Source organism: Stegodyphus dumicola, chromosome 4, assembly GCF_044657685.1.
Source record: "Stegodyphus dumicola isolate Sdum_Otavi_A_Nest chromosome 4, ASM4465768v1".
In the NCBI taxonomy this organism is placed as follows: domain Eukaryota; kingdom Metazoa; phylum Arthropoda; class Arachnida; order Araneae; family Eresidae; genus Stegodyphus; species Stegodyphus dumicola.
Window position 1 is genome coordinate 39007410 of NC_140771.1, and position 20649 is coordinate 39028058.

The 20649-nt window shown below is 30.3% G+C and overlaps 1 protein-coding gene across 2 annotated transcripts in view; it reads right to left on the minus strand.

The window, feature by feature from the left end:
• The window catches only part of LOC118195957 (complexin-like), a 980726-nt gene that overhangs the window by 598292 nt on the left and 361785 nt on the right, over positions 1–20649 (minus strand). The window contains exon 1 of one of the 2 annotated variants that reach the window (XM_085814739.1): positions 14987–15156. The exons of the other annotated variant lie outside the window; for it this stretch is intronic. The gene's annotated coding sequence lies outside the window, so the exon portion shown is untranslated. Of the gene's footprint in view, positions 1–14986; positions 15157–20649 lie in introns of those variants that run through there. 2 annotated transcript variants of the gene reach the window in all.

Here is a 20649-nt window from a genome sequence, read left to right on the forward strand (position 1 = left end):
TCAGAAATCAAAGTAAAGCAAGAATTTTAAACTCAAGAAACATATCATTTCATATTTACATATAAGAAAAAGAAAAGTTTCCAGCACTGCAAGCCGATTGATTACTTCCGTATCTAATTATCAATTATCGTACAATAAGGAGCTCCAAAATTTTAAAATGTTTATTAGGCATTAATATAAGGTAATCTTTGAAAACTAGAGGAAGTAAGTCTCGTTTACATTTGAGCAAAATGCTTGTGATAATTATTCAAAAAAAATTTACTACAGTTATATTTTGAATTAAACTCTATCCTATCTATCTTGGGTCATGTAACAATTTTTGATCAGAGGAGAAGTATATGCAAATTCGTAGGCATTTGACATAATATCAAAGGAGGTAAACCATTATCGGGCTCATTACATCACTCACCGCATCACCGCTTTGTGAATGAGTACTAATTCCTTCTCCATCGGTCGAAGAGCTAATGGAGATCAGCTTCTATGATACTAGTAAATGATTTGAAGGATTTAGCTGTAATCTAGACTAATCAGCTGTTTAGCTTCGAATTTCAACAACAACTAAAGGAAAAAGCAGCTTTAATATTTAAAGATTTTAATATTAGAAATCACTGTTTGAATTTGTGCTGTAATTTCAGTTGTGAATCGCTAAAATAGGCTTAGTAAAATTTGAATTTAATTTATTTTTGTGCCTGCACTTAGATAATTGTTAAAGGTAACGGCAACTCTATATGCTAGAAGTAAACTTAAGTGTATATTTTAAGTTAATTTCACACCACAAAGTTATAAACTAATACATAAATGAGTTAGGTATTCTTTTGTAGAATTACTAAACACATATCTATCCAGTTCAGAAATTATTAGTTCGTGCATAGAAATCAGAAAGTTGCTTTTTAAATATGAAGCATATTTGACAAAAATATTTTTGGCAATTTTTGAGAAAGCTTTCGGATTGAAATGCAAACTTCAGCAAGGACATTACATACGAACATATATTGGACAATAGCTGCATTTTTATCACACGTAGCGCTGGCGTAAAAGGAAATAATTAAAGTATTATTTTAACATAGAGTATAAAAGAACGTAGTAAAAGCTACTGCATTACAATATAGTAACTGAGCTGCATTCTTAAAGTGCTTTTTCAAATTGCCTAATTCTAGACATTGAATAATGGATGAATGCTTAAAACAGTCTCTAAAGGCTTTGCTTTAGGCAATGAAATATGCATTAGGAAGATTCCTTTTACGAAACAAATTATAATAGAAATAGGAAAAAGTAAGTGAGCAGTCTTTTGAATAATAGCAATGGAAAATGAAGTTATAAATAAAGCAAGAAAAATGACTTCTTGATTTTTTTAATATATTTGTTTATGTTTCAAAAAGAAAGCTTTTTAGTATCTGTTATATTGGCTGATACATTTTCTATTCTTTGGTGAAAAAATGGTTAAATAAAAGTGCTTACAGAAATTTCTAGTTGTCAAACTTCATTAGTATATCCATACTAAAGACCTTTCAGACATGTATTGCTAAAGACGATTCGGAAATTTTTTTGAAGTTATTCAAACCTAATACTAATATATTTATGCAACTCGTATGTTTCTAAATCAGTAGTAAATTACAAATATCCAACAAAATTACTAACCAATTACTATGTGTTCTCCTCGGACACATATTAACATTTTCTCTAGATACTCTTTTTCTGTACAGCCGAACTGTAGTACAGTTTTTCTTCAATAGATCTGTCCTTTCTTCTTCAAACTTACTCCTTTTTTAGAAAGGAGTAAGCTGTTCTTTAGCTGTTGAAAATAAATTTCAATATATCTTACATCACGTAAATGCACTCATATTTTTCTTCGACAAGTAATTCACTTTATTCACAATTTAATATTGATTATACATTTCTTCGATATTACCCCCAACAGTATTTTCTGTGAGTGCTCCGAAATTGTTCAGTAAATTTCATTGCATAAGTACCGAACTGGAGAAATGCAAATTGTAATAATGAGGAATATTTTTAGTTTTTGGAGTGAACTTTTTCAATATTACAGAAACTTCGCAATGAATTTCCATTGCGCAGTTCCTTATGGAGGATTTTCTTAGAGGCAGTCATTTATGATTTATATAAACCTTTGTAGACGAATGACCATTATATTTGTTTTCATTTCATTGATATTAAAGGCTGATATAAATCTGTAATGTTTGCATGTTAATCCAAATACACTTTAAATCCCAAAGAAAGATAAACTTGATATTTCCTCTTTACAAAGGACAGATAAAAAGACTTAAGTTACGAATATGGCCAGGCTTGGTGCACAGCCACTTAGCTGCTAGTAGATTCGACTATGTGCGTTTTAGAATTCTAAGTGCATGAAAGTAAGGTTAAATTATGATTTTTTATGTTTATTCTTAAAAACATAATAGAAGATACATTTCTGGATTAAGCTAACAGCCAGCTTTCTCACACACCTGAACTCAGAATGAACATAGAGGATTATCGAGAACGAATTACCATGTGCAAGATTTATCATCACAATTTCCCCACTTTCTTACCACTGAAGATATTAAAACGATATCGTGTTGCTGCGCTGACTCACATTAATAACATTTTGAGAAAGGTTCGGAAAAAAAAACCTATAAGTCCATTTATTGCGAAATAAGTATCATCTTGAGTTTCTTTTTTATCCCTTTTATTTGGAGAGAAGGCTAACTGCTTCCTATATTTGTGCACTTTCCTTAATTTTTACAATCGTTCAAATTGAAAACATATGCTTTACACTTGAAATACTTTGTAGATGTAAAATAATAAATATTTTCACTCTTTCATTTCAAACTCCTATTCCATTTCAACCTATATTAAGATATCACTATTTTCCTCTTTGTTTGCTTATTTAGAAAAACCAATTAAATTCTGATTTATGATTTGCTATCAAGAATTCGTATAATTAGTTATATTTAAAATATTTTATAATGCGAGTAATTTATAACTACACCAAAGAGAATTTACAGATCTATACCAACAGTAAAAATATTATAGTTCACTGATATTTACTAAAATAATAACTTTAACGAATTTTACTATTTTATCGAAATTACGCTCCAAAATATCGAAAATATAACTGTCAGTATGTGTGTCTGCATGCTGATTTTGGGGAGACTAGTGTAAATATCGCATTATAATAATTAGAGGTTTAATGAAGATGTGATTATTAGTTTACTACCACTGATTGACGTCTTTAAATGCATGCCATGTTATATTATATGCATAAACCGAGCATTATAACTTTTACAATTATTTTTCATATATTATTATTCAGTACTCTTAATGATGCAGAATAGTACTCTTAAAAATAACATAAATAGAATCTGAACTTTTAATAAAAGAAATTAAAAACCTATTTAAGCACTGGAGTTTAAATGTATATTTACGGATATTAATATTTATTAATTCCGTGTGTATTCCGTGCATATCGGAAATCTTATTTTGTTCTTATCATAATTTTGAAAGAAAATAACTTAATTTTTAACGAGAAGAACTATTTTTGAACGCTGCCTCAACCCTCCCTACCAAAGCAGTTCGTGTCGTATAAAATACCACAACAGAGTGTAAAGAATAATATTTGCTCATATAAATTTTAGAGACTGTGTTTAGTGTTTGCATAGTTATAGTCAGCGAGTTTGAATTAGAAAACAAGACTTAAAATATTCCCCCGTTAGACAAATATTCGGAATATACGTTTCCTTGCCACTATCAAAGACTTAATCCCTAGTGATAGTCGGAATTTCAACTAAGGTCCGTGCACACTGTGTATAAATGAGAACTTCAAATGAGAAATTCGCAGCTTTGAGGCTATAGAAATAGAATAAATTTCCATTTGCAATGAGATGAAAGTAGAATATTTAAGTTACATTTCAGTCTGCATTTTTGCTACTAATGCAGGCCACTTTCTTCGAATCTCTTACAGAAATTTCCATATACTTTCCTAAAGCTTTTTATATATGCATATTAGAATTTAAAACTTTGAGAAATGCTCATTATTGTGGCTAATTAAACACTGATATTAGCATTCAGACATCTCCGAATATGACTGTTATACAAATAGATGCTTTCCGGATAACAATAATTGCATGCACATTATGTACATTGTGATTTAAACTTAATAAAGCAACAGAATGGTTAATTTAAGAAATCTTAACTATTGAAAAATATTTCGGAAGATATTCAGCTAAACTGGCCTTACCATTTGAAACATAGAAATGTTTCATTTACTATTACATAATTAAAATGCTAAAAAATATCAAACGATAATATAATAAGGTATTTCTTCATGTTCACAACAATAGTAAAGGAGGCTAATAACTGCAAAACAGCATCTTATTTCAGAACTCTTTGCACCTAAGTAAATTGCTTTACACATTAGCTTTGTGGGGTTCCAGCCATTTATCTAGCAGCTAAATGTGTAGGAACCTTGTGAACAGGTAAGCGAATGATCGCTTTAGTTCATGAACATAGACGAAAAGAAGAGTTTAATTACCCTTTATTTCTAAAAATAAGAGCTTAACATATGGCTCCTTAACAGATACCATTTGACATATGTGTTCTTAAGACCGTGAACTTCACGTTTAATGAGAAATAAACAAAATGTTTCTAGTCAAAGATTCGAAATATTATCAATTCTATAAAGTTTGTATTTTATGTACTTATATCGCAAAAAACTGTTAACCACAGAAGATTCTGCATAAAAATCTTCAGGAGCTTCGAATTTTGCATTATCATCTTCTGCATGGTACGGCTTAATTTGAAAGAGCTCCTCTTGATCAAGAATATCTAAGGATTTTAAGCTTTCATCGTTACTTCTTGGAAATGACTAGTTGCATTAAATAAACTACGGATTTCTCCATGTCATTTGAGTCATCTATAGTAACTTTATAACATCTGTTTGCTTATATCGTACCTAAGTAACTGTTCAAGGCAAAAATATAGGATTTATGTTGCGTTACTGCATTTCTGTTAACGAATATAAACCAAATGTTAAGTAACTACTTATTATGGAATTAACTGAGATGAATCCATATGGAGTGTTATTGGTTAAAAATAAATTACCTTTAATATAATTAAAGTATAAAAGATAATCCGCATAACTGATGTTTGTCGATAATTAGATACCGGATGTTAAATTTTCACTCCAGTTTTTAGTGTTATTTGCCCGAGGTGGCGAACTGGTTATCTTTGAATGTCTGTAAATGCTGTTTTGCTGTAACATTACAAGTGTGCGTGGAAAACCCACCTAACATATGTACATTTCTAAGAACTAATTAAGGTTACAGTAGAAAAAAATAATTTTAAAATAAATTATTTTATTATAAACTGTAAATATGTCACAAAAATTCATCTTAAATTAATGAAATACCTTAATAAAAATACATATTGCTTTATCCTTTTGTGTTCTTCAATTCACTCAAAAAAGGCGATTTAAAACTTTAAAAAAATTAACATTAAGCTATATTTGAAACATACTAAGTATAAAAGATAATCCGCATAACTGATGTTTCTCGATAATTACATACCGGATGTTAAATTTTCACTCCAGCTGTTAGTGTTATGCGACCGAAGTGGCGAACTAGTTATCTTTGAATGCCTGTAAATGCTGTTTTGCTGTAACATTACAAGTGTGCATGGAAAACCCACCTAACCGATGTACATTTCTTAAGAACTAATTACGGTTACAGTAGAAAAAAAAATTTCACAAATCATTTCTCATATTTAATTACCACATTGTAATACACCTGTAAATAAACTTATTGCTCAGTTTTTTAAAATAATACCACTCTATATCAAGTGCATCATAATAACCAAACTAAATTAACCAGTCTATTCATGACGCAGTGTGCCTCATGACAGCAGCCGAAAATATAAATTCCTGATATTATTACGTGAAGAAAACATAACAATAACTTTTTTTCACAGCATCATATTAGCACATTTGCAGATATTGTGTGAAAACTGCCTTCGCAAAACAGCCACATGTGGTTTTCTCTGAAGAGGCATGGAGATGGAAGGACGTTGATAATGAGTGAATAAATATAGAAACCATCTTTGTCCAAGTCATTTCAGTGTAGTAAATCCTATCGTTACATTGCAGAGATTTGGCGAAAAGCGTAGCCAGAAAATTACCTGTGAAGGTAAGTATTCTTGAATACCAAATAGATTCATAAAACTGAAAACATAAAATTTTGAAGAAATTCGCTCTTAGAAATCTCTTTATGGATCAATATTGTTTCTCTAAAATTGTATGCTGTATTATATTGTACTGTTCACGATAATATTCCTCAGTACTGACTGTACAGTATATATGAAAAATGTATATATTTAGGTTTGCAATTTATGGATACAAACACTTTACAGATATTGGTTAATTTTATGCTTATGGCATAGAATCATCCTCTACAATTCGTTATTCAAAGAAGATTTTTGCCTGTAACATAATTAATGTAGTATCTTTGTATCTCCTCTCTTTTAAATCAAGAAAGAATAATTTAAACAAGAAAATTTCTCATAAAATATCTTTACTGAGTTTACGAATTTTCTAAGAAAACAGTAAAATATTATAACATCAGGGTGCGTGTATTATTTTAAAGCTTAAAACAACTCAAAGTGGCTCTTTATTCACATCAAAGTACAACAGCTGATACATATTTAAAAGTCCTATTTTAAAAGCTTTACTCTTTTATAATTGCTGAAAGAAACGGCAGTATTATTTTAATTGAAACTCCAAGGAGAAGATTATTTTTCCTGCAACTTATTTTTGTAGTATTTTTTTCTTTCCAAATTTAAAAGCACTACTTTCTAGGTTTTCTAATTTTTAAACGTCTCCTATTACTTAGCAGTTTTATGGTATTTTTTGTATCTTTTAATGACTTACTGTACTTTCGCCTTATAACTCGTTAGTAAATTCTGAACTCTGCATTCCATATTTTATTTTTTCTATAGAGAAATGTTAGGCGACTTAAAAATAGTTAACAACATATACCTTTCATTTCTGGAACAAAAAACATAATGCAACCAAAACTCTTAAATCTCTAGCAATAAAATCCGAAATTCATTGTTGCAATTAAAATTCTACATTTTATACCTGTCATTTACTCCTTTTTAGCTTGTTTCCTGAGTCGCATTTTATCTTCATTCCTAACTATAGGAAACGAATCTATGTTTTCAAACATAAGCGGAAGAACTATTCTCTTTTGTATTTTGCTTCAGTCGCATTTTATTGTTTGTAATGGGAAAAATCCCCTTAGAATCGTGAAACTCTGTTTTAAGCAGATATTTAACATTTTTTAGTCTGCTTTCGCGATACATACGTAGTATATATATATAGAGAGAGAGAGTAAGAGAGAGAGAGATTTGAGTGAGCACCGTGTGTGGGATCCATAAAATAAAATTAAAGAGTAACACAGTTAGAGAATATTGTATGAGTTACTTTTACCATACGTATAAGTCCTATTAACATTTTTTGAAATCATAAATCGCTTATTAAAAATAAAAGCATGGCATTCAAAGAATTAATTTCGTACTTTCACTTAAATCTGTGAATTTCGCCTTCGTGTATAATTTCTGTAAATTAAATTAGCTAATCCATATCTAAAGAAAAAAAGCAAACAAAAAAATAGTTCTAATCATAACTATTCTTCTGTCTTTCACCGTCATTTCTGAGGATTAAATTAAATTTTATAAGCTACGGTTAAATCGAAACCGTACAATAACGCTGTGCTAAGGCTTGTGATGCGCATCATATTAGGAATAAATCTGTATGTAGATTATGCTTGCGTCATGTGTTGAATTCATAATTTGTAATGAAACTTTTAGTATGCCTATTGTAGATATCCTTCTATCAAATGCATCCAAAGCAGACCAGAATTTACTTATTTTGACTTAAGAGCGAAAGACCTAAATTGTCAAAATGTATCTGGTTCTGAGCTGGAAGTTGCAAATAAGATAAACTATACTGACAGGCCCATTAGTTCCTTTTATATTGAAATTACTCGGTAATTTACTTGTAACATATAAAATTTTCTTTAATTCTTAACGTAAATCTTGTTTTTTTCAAAATTATAGTCTTTTCTTTAATTAAAATTTGAAAGGTATTCTTGAAATCACATTTAGTGAAATGTTTAATATAAAGTTTTCAGAGATGCTTTACAAACAGTTTTTAACAAAATATTATAACTATATTTTCCATGACGTAGAATCGCTAACCCAAAGAAGATACAGCGCTTTTTTTCTCACTTTTCTGACATTCATCTCTTTGTCATCGTAAGGATAATCAAAGATATCAGAAATTAAATGTATAAATTGTAAAGGTGAAAGGACAGTAGTAGAAATTTTAAAACTTTCGAAAAATATTTCATCACCTGCGATCGACAATATTACTCACTCGTTGTTTATCAAGACGAGTTATGTATTAACTATTTTCTTAAAACAAATACTATCAATGTAGATCCTAAGAGAGACATTTGTGAGATAAAAAAGTCACAGAAAGTACTGGGAAGTGTAAAATAAACAGTAAATGCTGATACATTTTTTAAATTAAAAAGAAAGCGAAAACATATGGGACAATATGAATGATAGCGTAGATATTTTCAGACTTTTCTGGCCAACGATCCTTCCAAATGATTCTGGGCAAATGCCAATGGTCGCAAACCTTTCTCATAAATAAATTTTCTTAGACAAACTCCAAAATACATGATGACCTTTAATAAATGATTACATTTTAAATACGAAAGGGGCAGGTGATAAAGTAACATTTAAACTGGATAACAAAATAAGAAATATTTCCTTCGTGGATATATCTGCTGCATTGATTTTCATTCGACGCATCTTACTCGCAATAAGTATCTTTTTACTGACTCTGCGTACGGGGAACGTTTTTTTTTCCTTTGCAACATAAGCCGGAATGGATTTCTGCAAATCATGCGATCTGTGCATTTTAAAGCAAAAAACACATGATTGGAAAAATTACAAAATAGCCAGTATGCGCTCGTATCAATAGTTTAGATTGCATTTGCAAACAATTTCATGGGTTGTAAAGGAGGAAATACGTACATCACTTGAAAGAGGATTCGTTTTGTCACTTGCAACACTATTTAATAATTTTGCAAATGTTCTAACAAACCACATAAATCTGAAATCTATTTTTGCCAGGCTGTAGATACCAGTTCAAAGAATATGAATATTGCATTTCCATATCTGGAACAAGCGAAGACAAAATTAAGTGATTTAAGGAGGTGGGTTGAAATGCTATTTTTCGTAACTGAGGTCTACTTTCGACCTGTAATATAACAACCTATAATATTTTCAGATGCCTAAGCTTATTAAAGTCTCAAAGCGTGGAAACCCGCATAGTAAGAAATTAAGATTTGGTACCATTTAAAAACATGGTACAATAACTGGGTACGGTGACTTAATTGAAAATTTGGAGACTTGCCGAAGTGAAAGGAATAAAAATGTACTTTTTTGAAAACCGTAATCTTTAGCAAAGCATTTTCAAAATGAAGAGAATTATTGTTTTTGAAATTTCGCCCAGGTTGGCTTTTGATACAGTGGACCAAATGGGTGTACGGATTATTTTGCGATGTTTGTTCTTATATTTAGTAATACATGATATTTTGCAAGCATTTTAGACCTTGAGACAGCCTCCCAGGCGCAAAGGTAGTTAGCGACGCTGCCTGCACTAGCGAAGGGCCCGGGTTCAAATCCCGGAGATGTCATGGGCATTTATAAATATATAATGTTTGTGCGACATAAGGGCACTCAAAACATGCGGCGAGCCAGAAATCTTAAGAGATTGATTATAGGAGAACAGGGGGTGGAAATCCCTCGGATCCGCCCCTGGGTTGCTTTTCTTTCAAATTGGCGCAGAAGTGAGCATAAAAGTAGACTGTCACCTGTACAGTACTCAAGGCTGCGACCGACGACAGACGCAATCTAGTAATCTTTACCATGATTCTTGGGCTGCTCTAAATACATCAGAAAAGTGAGATTAATAACGCAAAGAACAGATCTTGAGGTTATAAGTTTAAATAAACTTTAAAGTGGAATATATTCCAATATGAATAAAAATTCCCAGCCCAAAAAATTAAAACAGAAATTAAGAGAAAAGAATCAGTTACAAAATGTCATAAAATACCGGCTAAAAGTCATCTCAAGAATTTTAAATAAGGTCAAACGTTGTTCGGTCACGAAGTGCAAAAGCAGCAAAGCATACATATGAAAAGTATATTATCTTAATGAACTATTTAACAGATATTTTTCTTTATTTCCTGTATCCTTCATTTTATACTTACTTTAGCAACCTTACCTTTCAAATTTTATTATTTACGACGGTAGAATGCAGTCAGATCGCTTAATGACTGAATTTTACTTTTAGTTCACAATAATAATGCAAAATATCTCAGAAAATATGAACCACAATCACCTTCGCTTTGCATTGAAAATATGCAAATATAAGTTCATTGAATTCAGCTGACTTTTCGAAGTGGAGTAATTATGTTATTAAAGCCAAAGTTCACCAGCTAAAAATATAAAATTTCTTTTTGATGATCCGAGTAACACTTAAGATGGACCTGTGTTCCAGTTGGCTTCTTTAAGAAAGCTACAGGAATTTGGAAGTGTAATAAGACGGTAATAATCGCGAACTATTTGCCTACTACCTTTCTACGTCGAGAAGAAAGCTCTAAAACAAGTAGGTGTATCACTCATGGGTAAAATCGCAAAATTTGCTCATAAAGCTAGAACGAAATTTAGTGTCGAATTATTATTATTTTGTGACCTTACTTACTCCTCTGCTGTTCGTAGCCTTTTAATGCCCCACATTGTTATTTTTAGCAGTTTTTTCTACTTCGGAGGTTTCAAAACTGTGAAAAACGTCAGTTGATATCGGAAGTGAATGAATTTGTAAGATGTGGGAAGAAGTTACGATCAGACATTTTGTGCAACAGACAGGAAGATTTTACCACATGAAACAACTTTAACTTGACCCACCAGTCAGACAATTTTCTTACCACAGACTAGGATTTCTTTGAATCAGAAGCCGTGTAGCTCTGATCATATACCTCTGGAAAGAAAATTTTTGCTCACCCTTATAATGAGCAAGATTAATTTATGTATTAATATTATAGAAATAATAATTTACTTTTGTACTTGTAAAGACGCATAGCTACAGTGCCAGTCTGAACAGATGTATAATTATTAACCATGGATATTTATACCTTGATTTAAGAACTATCTAGGATTTTTTGGAGCAGGAGAGATGAAATTAACAGCGATGTCATCGCCGGGATTCGAACTCTGGACCTTACAATTCTTCATTTTTCTCCAACTACACCATTAAGGCACACATTAACTTACAGCATTTTTTATAATTCTTTTTTTAGATAGATAACATTCGCGTCTGACGCGAAGAAAACACTTTGCCCACTTCCCACTAGAAAGAACGTAAGTTAATTAATGCTTGTTCTGGCCTTTTATACCTTCATGTACATTCCCTTTTCTTATTATATATATTTTAAATTTACATTTTTATTTTTTTATTTTTTTATTTGTTTTTGCAAAGATTGCCTTATATTTCTTATATTTCGTAATTTTCTAATGTTTATTTCAATTACTTTGAGTTCTATTTCATAATGCCAATTTCCAATGTTTAATTTTTACAAATAGTTTTGAATTAAAAGGCATAAACACGAGGGTGTCGGGGGACAATTACTCGAGTAATTTATCAATTTTACTGAAGAAATTGCTTTTCACTCAAAATTGAATTAGCGAAAATGCTTAATAGGAATGAGTTCCTTGATACTCTGCATTGGTTCTTGATCCCTTCTATTCACGGAAATATTTGGCCTAGCTTGCATTGCCGGTTTGGCATCACCTTATTACTTGATTAAAGGAAGAAACACCTTCGTATTTATTTCTTAATTTTTGTTCATTGAACGGGAGTTGGTTTGTTCCCCTTGAAAAATCAACTAATTTCCGATCAATGGTAATAATTACTTACTTTTAATTTAATTACTAGTTTTTGATTTATTTCTTTTCACAATTGAAATTTTGTTATTCATGATTTAATTCAAGTCCCCGTTAAACATTTTTAACAATTTACATTCAAGTTACTTTAAAACAATTTTCAGAATTGAACTTACTAAGTATGGATTCACTCTTTTAAGACAATTCTACTGAATTTAATCTTAGGAGATAATATAATCAATATTTCTTTAGTAAATAAATTATTATTAACTTACTTTGTAGCAATTGCGCAAGTAGTAGAATAACTCATTTCGCACTAAGTGAATTTAAGACCATACAATATTTGATAATGTATGTATGTATGTATATATATATATATATATGAGACCAAGACCTGTCTCTCTCTTTCTTTCTCTAAGTATATATATATATATATATATATATAGGGAGGAAATTATTATCTATCAATCAAGTTCCGAATTTTCCTTTTAAATTTATTAATTATATAATATATATATAAATATATAGAGAGAAACAAATATGGTATACATTAATATTTTTAATCAATATAATTCTAACTCACAGTTTTTTCAAAAAACGTGACTAAACTCTGCAAATATGTTAAGAACAGCAGAATCTGGTAGCATGATAGTATTTTAATTATATATATAGAGAGAGAGAGACAGAGAGACAGAGATATATGTCTATATATATGCATATATACCTCAATTTTATTGCGAATATTGAACTGCTTAATTTTATTATTTGCTAATATTGAATTATTATGAAAGTTGAAAATTAAATTTTAGAAAATATCCTTACATAAATCTAACAGAAATTTCTCAATCCACGGCTTAGATTGTATTGCTAATATACGATATTATAATCACATGCCAAGAGGACTTTATGTCTTGTGATATAACATTTCCGTGTATAATTTTTTTTTCATTTGCATACATATTTTTATTTAATTTACAAAATACCGTTCACTATTTCACGAGTGTAAATTGGCAAATTTTTCTGCATCAAATGCTATGGAATTTGAAAATAAGAGATCACTAGATTCTAAATTACGTTATAGAATACTTTTTTGAGACGAAAAGTAAATATATAATCGCATATTTTCTTTTTATGTATCTCTCAGTCTACAAGATATTGAAATAAAAAGCATATTTTATTTTTACGCATTTGGAGAAACTTATTTTTTGTTCTCTTTTTAATTTTTAATACACTACTTTTAAAAATGCAACTTAAATGGTGTGTGTGTATTTAATTATGGCAAAGCACACTAGGGCTATCTGCCTAAGGGGAGGGATGCCTTCGTGGAGGACTTTCTAAGGGAAACTGGCTCGTATACACGTTACACATGGGGAAAACCACGAAAACACCCATGCAGCCAGCCCGTTCGCGGGAATCGAACCTTGGACCGAAATACCAGTGTTCAGCGACTTTACCGCTCGGCCGCTGGTGGGCCGCAGCTTAAATGGAGTTACTAAATTTTTTTCTCTAGTGTTTCAAAAAGTAAGTATAAAGTTTAAATTTCGTAATATATAATTATTCAGTTTTCTACAGTTTAAAACTTTTCAATGTTAAAAACTAAAGTTTTTCCCAAGCTAATTTAAATTTGTTGAATATGTTTTCTAACTATCTCTGCCCATATCTTTTTTCATCTGTTATAATGATTGATCCTCGATTTTATTAAATTTACATCATGTATTTTCCATGATTACGACATTTTTACATTTAATTAATTTTTAATGTTGTTAATTTTAATGTAATTTTTAAGTATAGATTTTGTTTTGGTATATTTCTCTTTTTAATATTTCTTTGAACAATTTGTCAAAAGAAATTGTTTACAACTTCTGAAATATTTTAGTTGCCATTTTTGTGATGATTTCATAATTTCGTTGCAGGTTCATTGATTATACTTTAGAGTTACAAATGTATTCTTTTATTCAGTAGATTTCGAAGAAATGTGGATATTTTAACTTCAGATACATGATTGTAATTTCCCTGCAACAGTATTTAAATAATTAAATATCCCATAACATTTATTTATACCGGTAGTATAAACAATTCTTTTATTTGCTTTTCTCGTCTTTCTAAGCATGGGGTTATATTTAAAAAATTAACTGAAAAGAAGAGAAGAAATGGAGAAAGAATGGAAAGCGTATTATGTATTATAATGGAAGCGAGCAATTGTAAATGTTTAAATTAAAATATTTAGATAATTATCCAATTGGTTAATCCTTTGTATACAATATTAAAGAGCAAAAATGAGGATTGAAATTCTCTAGTATGCAGTGTTACTCAAGTACAGAAATGAAGGTTGGGATTTTTTAATAATTGCATATTATTATATTATGTTACCTTAAAATTTTGCATTATCAATTTGATTGTATTTAAAAATAGGAAATGTAATACTTAGAACTTTCGATTGAATAAAATATAGGAAATGGAATTCAGTTTAGGGTAAGTTAGTTGCGAAGCTCATCTTACTCAAAAGCGTAAAGAGTTTTTATTTTAAAGTGAAAAATATGGGGCTAAATGCAATAGATTTTTCTTTTCTTTTACAAATCGTGCGGAAATGTTTGGACATGTTAGAAATAAGCATGACCCAATCAGTGATTAGCTGAGTCACCATGTTTTGGTGCAGTGCAGTAACCATCCGTGACCCGGGCTCGGGTTCTGCGTCTCTAGGCTTTTCTCGCATTTTTATGCATCCAGAATCTAGTTCTAAAACTAGCTTTTACTTCAAAAACATCCATAACAGAGGGTGTAAGCTTAATTTTCAACCGCAGCAGTATTTCCGTAGCATTAAAAACTTTACGAACAACTTTTCCGAACTTTGAAAAGTTTTGCGGAACTCTTCCGCGGGGCGCTGACGAATCATCCGAAAGTAGGTCGCAACGAGAGAAAGAGAAGTCTAAGAAGGAAGAGCAGGGGTTAAAAAAAAATTAAAAAAGGAAATGGCACTTACGTTTCTTCGGGACTGCAAACTACATCATCGATGCCCGAAGGGTGTGGAGGAGGGTGGTGTGGGGGGACGGTCAGACGGACAGACAAACGGAAGGCCCTGCACACCTGCTCTAGGCTGGCTGGCTGATGCACACTCGATTTCTCTTCTGCTCCGGGTCTCCTTGCCGAACCCCTTTTGACGACCTACCGACGAAGAGCGCGCAGCTTCCCCCCTAGGGTTGCAAGAATATAGTACATCACGTCGCCAAGTCGGAATAATCGAGCCAAAAATCGCCCAAACTTGGAAATTTTTCAGACTAATTTCTTTGCATGTTTCAAATAGGAAAATTACTTTCTTGCATCTGTGTTTTAATGTAACACATTTAAACAAACTCTCAGATTTTAAAAGAGTATAAGTAATACATTTTGCGATTGATTTTTAATGTTACAGATTATGCATATTAAATTTAGGCCATTATAATTTAAATCTGAGTTGGTATCACACATGTATCTCGTTTACGGAAGTATTGGCAAGTGATTGAAATTTCACCTCCTGAAAGTTCGTTTTCTTGCATGAGCCGTCTTCACTCATCTATTGAAAATTGCAGGAAAACGAATTTAAATATCTTCGGCGCTCGTTTGTTTAAGGATTAAAGCAGTTTAATTAATTAATTCTTGATGAAAATGTAGAGCAATAAAAATATTTACAGCATTTAGTAAGCAATTAATGTATTTCCATCATTATTAAAAATATGCCAATTTAATACATTATTGCTACATTGTGCTTAATTAGCTTTTCTGTAAAAAAACTTGAATAAATGCTTTATGTAATGATTTATAATGATTTAGTCTAACTTATGGTACCGGAAGATACAAGTATAGAGAATTCAATTTCTTTATGCACATTATAACTCTTCTATTGTTAAATTTCTAAATTTATAATGCACATAAAATGTTTTTTTCTGATTTAATTACTTTATGTTTTTATACTATTAACAACGGTTTTATGTTGTTCATTGATTCATAATGAAAGGAAATTTTCTTCTCATTTTTTTTTTATTTATTTATTTATTTATTTATTTTTTTTTTTGTTTGTTTGTTTCCATGCTAGATTGCTTTAATTTTATATGAACAGCGAAATTTCTTTAAATTTTGAAACTCTAAAAATCCTTTATGAATTTAATATTAATGGCATACTTGATTCCTTGCTTATTGGCGCTTAATTTTATAATTAGAATAATTTCTATTTTAAAATTAATTTGTATAATTAATTTTAAAACATTCTTGAGCTTAGAGTTTATTCTTAAGTTTTAATTTTTAAATCTCATTACTTGACAATCAATTGACCAATTAATTTCATTTGAGTTTTACATAGTTCCCGAAATTTTATAATATTTATTTTATCAAAATTTAATCATGCCATTTTGGGCTATCACTCTGAAAAACTTTATCTTGACATTCATAGAAATTGAAATTTCATTACAGTTCTGATATTCGTATTTCGTATGGGTACCATAGCTATATATGTATGCATACATAATTACATATATAAATAAAACATACTGTATATATACATATTATATATATGCGTGTGTGTGTATGTATGTACGTAAGTATAATGTATATAGCTGTTGTACCTACATCCACATAGCTGTTGCACTTACAGTGTATTTACAGCTCAGAATTATGTATAACTTGAAAACTATTTTTACACAGAAGCGAGCAACGCTCATACTTTGAGGTAGAGCATATAAATTTAAGTATTTTATTTCAAACATATTTTCGAAGAAATATAACAGATATTTTCGAAGAACGTAAGCGCAGTTAAATACACAAACTTGCAAATGCTTTGCTTTAAATTGTATAAGTATTTTTAATTTAAAACATTAGCTGTTTTAATTTTAAAAATTGCATTTAAGTTACTATTTAACTAAATTAATTTAATTTCCAAAGCGTTGATTTCTAAACATTATATATAACTACACTAAAAGAAATTTACCGAAACATTGGAGATAAAATAAAAGTTTAATTTCAACAAATAAGCCATACAGAGTAAAGTTAGCTAACTCTTCATCAAAACAGATTGGTAACCATCTTTCGGTTAAAATCCTGTTATTAAAACTGTAGTACAGGAGATCTCATATATTTTTAAGGGTTTTTGTCAAAACAATTTAGATAAAATGAAAAAATATATCAGTAGTAAAGTTTAAGAGCAAATGTCTGCAAGTACATACATGTATGACCTTTAATTTGTCTGCAAATACCTATAAGTTTAACTCTTAATTTATCAGTACATTTCATTTTCAACATTCAATACATTTTAACTCTTCGCTATTTTTTTAACATTCAGTACTCTTTGGAAGCATTTGTAATGCGTCTATGTTATTTTAAATCCTATTTTTGCTATGGATGACCTCAGGCTAATCATGAGTAGTTCAAGACGTGAGCCTTACATTTAAACAACAATAACAATAATACAGTTTCTCCAAAAAGCATTAAAATATTGTTCAAGAACAGCTAAAATAATGAAATACAGATAATTGTTTCCTTTATCACCCTATAGATAAACTCTCTAGAAATCTCTCAGTTAGAAGATTTTAACTGCCCTTTATTCTCCTAACACACATACAGTCCATGACTTAATCAGATTCGATACCGAGTCCTTTGGCCTCATTTAGCCGATAGGATTTAAAAAGGCTGACTTCTTTACTGTAAGATATGCGATTCTTTTATGTAACACAGTGTTTAGAATAAATTCTTTTAAATATTCTGTTTTACTAAACGTACGTCCATTCTATTTCAGAGCTAACCGCGACTTTGAAGAGCGCATCATTTGTTGCTTAAATGGACCCCATTTAATTTTCTTCTTTAGAAATATGAATACTTTTCGTTCCTTTATTTTGTTAATTGACTGAGGTAGAGTACACTGTATCTGCTTAATGGAAGGGATTCTGGGCGATTTAAGGGAAATTAACTCCCATTCACATTACGCGCAGGAACACCCTCAAAACAGCAACGCAGGCAGCTAATGCTCCTTGATTACCGGGTCAAAATACGCCTGTTAAACAGCTGCTCCTATAGTATAGTGGTGCGTGGAGTCTACTGCAGTCCCGAAGAGCCCGGGTTTCTTATTCCGAAGAAGCACGGCAACTGTCTGTTCCTTCATGGGAGGTACTGTGGCCGCCCATTAGTTGCCTACACAATACAATGTCCACCAGGTCTGGCCATAGGATTGGCGAATGCTTAATACAATCACTTTATAGTATCCACTAGTTTTCTAAAAAAACATATTCTTTTAGAAATTAACTCACTACGTTCCCAATACTGGTTAGGTTACGTTGTAGTAAGTAGGCGTATATTAACTGCACGGCACACTTAGGTGTTTATTTAACAGATAATTTTAAATTGTAAATGATTTTTCCTTTTAATTTTCATAATATCTTTCAAATAAAAAAATGCGCTGCTTAATTAATTGAATGGTTTCGCGGTAACGTAAACTCTGTATACTAATTCAAATCAAATATTGCGTTTTTAATATTATCTCTAATACCTGTACGTAATAACACATCTAAATCACGTGATTCACAATATACTGAATTCACGATTTTAATAAGCATTCACACCATTATTAGAATTAATAAATGTCCTTTTCAGTGCCATACATATATTATATATACTGTACTAAAGATTAAACATATATTTATATATACTTTGGTACAGAATTACCGGAAATTATGCATTGTATCCACGAAAGTACTTATGTGGCCTTTAGTTTCGCAACCGTTGGTTCTACGCATATACGCTTATATACAGAAATGTTGTAAATGACCTAAATCCTCGTGTTTGAGCATTTTAAAATTAAAAGAAATCAATGCTTTAAAAATTACAAATTCTAACGTTTTATATCATTTCTCGATCTCTATTTTTATATTTGGTAAAATTTCGTTCTGAAAAGTAATAAGCAATAAGTGTGAATCCAGTGCAGTAAAAATTGACCAAGATAATTAATTTTGAAATCCATTTCATGTTCAGAGAGGAACCTTTTCGCAGTTGCCTGCAACTGAGAATGAAATATGAGTTTAGACACTTTTTTCTGGTGTTATTACATAAAGTGACCATTGCTATGCTTATTGTCGTGAAATGTATTGATCAATATAATATTTTCCAAATATAGAACTTTATTAATGGAATCATACAGAATTCTTATTTTTGAAAATATTAATAGGCTTTATCATTGGCACATATCCAATTCTTAACGTGGTTTACAAAAATTATAAAAGGAAACTATCTGTAGCTTAATGAAATCTTTTAGTATAAATTCTGACATTATGATTCTGAAGTGATAAAACTGCATGAAAATAATCATATCGTACGTTTAACATTTCAAAACTTCGAGACTGCTTGTATGAAAATTCTTCCGGTATACTGTATGCAACAAAGTTATAAATTAAATAATCTTACATCTAATAAAACACGATATATCACCAAATTATAAGAAAAAAACTCAATCTGGAGTTATTCATTTTTATCATGTTTTAACTAACGTCTCAAAGGAAATTGGAAAAAGCGTCAAAATCCCAAGTTTTGAAGTTAAATATCGCGATCAATTAATTTTTCTTGTACGTGAATAAAATATTCTGTGCTTTTTATAAGAATATTTTTCTAAGTATTTGTTGTCAGATATAGAAACAAGGCTCGCAAGAATGTATAAAATGTTATGCTTTGTAATTTTTTAAAGACTGATTTCTTTTAACGTTAAAATTCAGAATACTTTACAACTGGAAGTATACGTCTACGAGCAAGACTGGGAAAATAAATTACGCATAATGAATGTTCTGGATATGATGTACATACTTTGATACGGAATAATACTTTGCATGTCTTTTTTCATGTGCCGGAAATGATTCTTATACCATTACTAATTATTACTATCACTAATGTGACGTGAAATTAGACCTTCCATTGCAACTCTCATAAAATGCGCAGAATGCGTATTGAAGGCATTTGAGGCGGATATCATTGGTCCAATCTGAAACTAGATGAGCATATACACCCGTCTGTCCTAAAGTGTTTCGTTCTTACACAGGTTTTCTTCACGATTTCTACAGAATTGATGGCATTTAAAGTGTTAATATTTGTATCCAAACTACGTTAATCCTGCTTTTGCGGATGAAGAAAAAACATAAAGGTTCTCTAGTACAGTAACTTTATCTTCATAAGAAAAGGTAGTTAAAGCTTCATGTGCGAAACGATAGGCCAGGAAATGTGAAAATTTCAGAAAATACATTTGTAGTTTACTTAAATTTTCTAAATAATATTCATATAAAGTTTTATACAAAAATATAAGAACCATCAAGTGCTTGTTCAAAAATAAACATTTAAATTAAGTTTCATGAAACAACATTCGTGAACTATTACTCGAAAATGCAAACTAAACAAATGTCCACTTAAAATTGAACATACATTTTTTTCTTGCTCTTCTTAGTAAAATATTCTGCAGTTACATTTTAAAACTGAGATATATTGGAAATATAATTATCCTATTAAACATTAATTTTATATATGAAATTTGGTTAACTACTGATAAAACTTTAGTTATCAAATATTATTTTGAATTTATCTTCATGGGAATCTAATTTTAATTACTCTCAAGCACGTAGCAAAAGTTCTGTAGATCTGCAAGTT